General features: G+C 39.6%; 1 pseudogene; it reads left to right on the top strand.

Annotated features, from left to right (window-relative positions):
• The first annotated feature begins 1,556 nt into the window (after window positions 1–1,556).
• Window positions 1,557–1,650, top strand: LOC129043360 (small nucleolar RNA U3; annotated as a pseudogene).
• Window positions 1,651–3,966: the final 2,316 nt, after the last annotated feature.

The raw sequence follows: 3,966 nt of genomic DNA, 5'->3' as shown, positions 1-3,966 counted from the left end.
TCTCTACTAAAAATACAAAATTAGCCAGGCATGGTGGCACACGCCTGTAATCCCAGCTACTGGGGAGGCTGAGGCAGGAGAATCACTTGAACCAGGGAGGCAGAGGTTGTGGTGAGCCGAGATCACGCCTCTGCACTCCAGCCTGAGTGATAAAGCGAGACTCCATCTCAAAAAAAAATAAAAATAAATAAATAAATAAAAGAGTGTGAAGAGTGTGTATTCTGCATCAGACTGACCTGAACATTCATTCTACATTTTCTAATGGCGTGACATCAGTTGTCTATGTCTCACTTTTCTTATCTGTATAAGGAGAATAGTGAAGGTATCTTTTCATAAAGCATTAGGGTAATGGGTAAATGACTGATACATCAAGTCACTAAGAATTCTAAGAAGACCAATGGAAGAAAACACTCAAGGAAGATAATCAGCATTGTAAGTTTCACATGAATAAGAAGTGTGTAGAGTGGAAAGGAAGGAAATGGCCAGGAGGCCATTGTTACTTTTCCAGGCCCTGTGCAGGCTGCCTTAGTTGTGGCCTACACTGGTTCTTGACATAAAAGCAGAATGAGAGGGCTAGGCTTGGTTTTAGCAAGGGGAAGGAATTCTAAGTCATTAGGACAGACGTGGTGCCAAAGCCAAAGAACTTGAAGCTGAAAATAACCCTTCAAAATGGTCTAGACCTTGGCCTTCCACAACACTGTATTAAAACTATTTTAAGGTTAAGAGCCTGGGTAGGAGGCTGAGTGCAGTGGCTTATGCCTAGAATTCCAGGCTTTGGGAGGCCAAGCTGGGAGGATTACTTTGATACAAGCCTGGGCAACATAACGATACCCTACCTCTGTAAAAACTACAAAAACTAGCTGGGCATGGTGGTTCATGCCTATACTTCCGGCTACTCTGGAGGCTGAGGCAAGAGGATCACCTGAGCACAGGAGTTCAAAGCTGCAGTGAGCTATGATCACGCCACTGCACTCCAGCCTGGGGGACAGAGTAAAACCCTGTCTCTTAAAAAATAAAATTAAAAGCCTTGGTAGAAGATGGGTGCTATGGTCCAAATATGTCTTTCTAAAATTCATAGGCTGAAATCCTAACCCCCAAAGGTGATGGTGTTAGGAGGTAGGGCCTTTGGGAGATGATTAGGTCATGAAGGCAAATCCCTCATGAATGGGATTAGTGCCCTTATAAAGGAGGACCTAGAGAGCTGCCTTGTCCCTTCCACTGTGAGGACACAGCAAAACAATGTCGCCTATGAGGTCGAGAGCAAACCCTCAGACACAGAGTCTATGAGTGCCTTGATCTCAGATTGCCACCCACCAGGACTGTGAGAAATTAATTTCCGTTGGTTCTAAGACTATGGTACTTTGTTACAGCAGCCCAAGTGGACTAAGAGAGTAAGTTATAAAAGATGAATATAAATTTTGATGTAAAAGAAAGAATTGAGCAAGATGTTTAAGTGGAACCCAGATGCCACCTATCCTGGATGGCTTACAAAGTTGCCAGACTGATCCAGGGGCTGATCCTTTTGAGATCCCTTCTATAATAGTAACAATGTAAGACTGACTATACTTTCAGGGATCATTTCTATAGTTCATCATTAGAGAACTTCTCTGAACATGTAGAGCACTAAGACAAGAAATAACTAAGATCAGAGGAGAAATGAAGGAAATAAAGACATGGAAAACCCTTGAAAAAAAAAAATCAATGAATCCAGGAGCTGGTTTTTTGAAAAGATCAACAAAATAGACAGACTGCTAGCCAGACTAATCAAGAAAAGAGAGAAGAATCAAATAGACACAATAAAAAATGATATAGGGGATATCACCACTGATCCCATATAAATACATACTAGCATCAGAGAATACTATAAACGCCTCTATGGAAATAAACTAGAAAACCTAGAAGAAATGGATAAATTCCTGGACACATACATCCACCCAAGTCTAAACCAGGAGGAAGTCGAATCCCTGAATAGACAAATAAGTTCCAAAACTGGAGCAGTAATTAACAGCCTACCAAGCAAATAAAAGTCCAGGACTAGACAGATTCACAGCCAAATTCTACCAGAGGTACAAAGAGGAGCTGGTACCATTCCTTCTGAAACTATTCCAAACAACTGAAAAAGAGGAAATTCTCCCTCACTCATTTATGAGGCCAGCATCATCCTGATACCAACACCTGGCAAGGACATAACAAAAAATGAAAATGTTAGGCCAATATCCCTGATAAACATCGATGCAAAAATCTTCAATAAAATACTAGCAAACCGAATCCAGCAGCACATCAAAAAGCTTATCCACCACAATCAAGTCAGCTCATCCCTGGGATGCAAGGCTGGTTCAATATATGCAAATCAATAAACGTAATCCATCACATAAACAGAACCAATGACAAAAACCACATGATTATCTCAACAGACACAGAAAAAGCCTTCAACAAAATTCAAAACTCTTTCATGCTAAAAACTCTCAATAAACTACTTATCAATGGAAAGTATCTCAAAATAATAAGAGCTATTTATGACAAACCCACAGCCATTATACTGAATGGGCAAAAACTGGAAGCATTCCCTTTGAAAACTGGCACAAGACAGGGATGCCCTCTCTCGCCACTCCTATTCAACACAGTGTTGGAAGTTCTGCCCAGGGACATCAGGCAAGAGAAAGAAATAAAGGGTATTCAAATAGGAAAAGAGGAAGTCAAATTGTCTCTGTTTGCAGATGAGATGATTGTATATTTAGAAAACCCCATCATCTCAGCCCAAAATCTCCCTAAGCTAATAAGCAACTTCAGCAAAGTCTCAGGATACAAAATCAATGTGCAAAAATCACGAGCATTCCTATATACCAATAATAGACAAAGAGAGCAAAATCATGAGTGAACTCCCATTCACAATTGCTACAAATAGAATAAAATACCTAGGAATTCAACTTATAAGAGATGTGATGGACCTCTTCAAGAAGAACTACAAACCACTGCTCAAGGAAATAAGAGAGGATACAAACAAATGGAAAAAGCATTCCAAGCACATGGATAGGAAAAATCAATATTGTGCAAACAGCCATACTGCCCAAAGTAATTTATAGATTCAATGCTATCGCCATCAAGCTACCATTGACTTTCTTCACAGAATTAGATAAAACTACTTTAAACTTCATATGGAACCAAAAAAGAGCCCGCATAGCCAAGGCAATCCTAAGCAAAAAGAACAAAGCTGGGGGCATCATGCTACCTGACTTACAACTATACTACAAGGCTACAGTAACAAAACCAGCACAGTACTGGTACCAAAACAGATATATAGACTAATGGAACAGAACAGAGGCCTCAGAAATAACACCACACATCTACAACAATCTGATCTTTGACAAACCTGACACACACAATCAATGGGGAAAAGATTCCCTATTTAATAAATGGTGCTGGGAAAACTAGCTAGCTGTATGCAGACAACTGAAACTGGACCCCTTCCTTACACCTTATACAAAAATCAACTCAAGGTGATTAAATACTTAAATGTTAGACCTAAAACCATAAAAACCCTAGAAGAAAACCTAGACAATACCATTCAGGACATAGGCATGGGCAAGGACTTCATGTCTAACACACCAAAAGCAACGGCAACAAAAGCCAAAATTGATAAAAGGGATCTGATTAAACTAAAGAGTTTCTGCACAGCAAAAGAAACTATCATCAGAGTGAACAGGCAACCTACAGAATGGGAGACAATTTTTGCAATCTATCCATCTCACAAATGGCTAATATCCAGAATCAACACAGAACTTAAATTTACAAGAAAAAACAAACAACCCCATCAAAAAGCGGCAAACAATATGAACAGACACTTCTCAAAAAAAAGACATTTATGCAGCCGACAAACATATGAAAAAATGCTCATCATCACTGGTCATTAGAGAAATGCAAATCAAAACCACAATGAGATACCATCTCAAGCCAGTTAGAATGACA

The sequence above is a fragment of the Pongo pygmaeus genome, chromosome 7, assembly GCF_028885625.2.
Source record: "Pongo pygmaeus isolate AG05252 chromosome 7, NHGRI_mPonPyg2-v2.0_pri, whole genome shotgun sequence".
Classification (NCBI taxonomy): Eukaryota; Metazoa; Chordata; class Mammalia; order Primates; family Hominidae; genus Pongo; species Pongo pygmaeus.
Note: the sequence above shows the minus strand (reverse complement) of the source record. Positions and strands in the feature narration are given on the sequence as shown.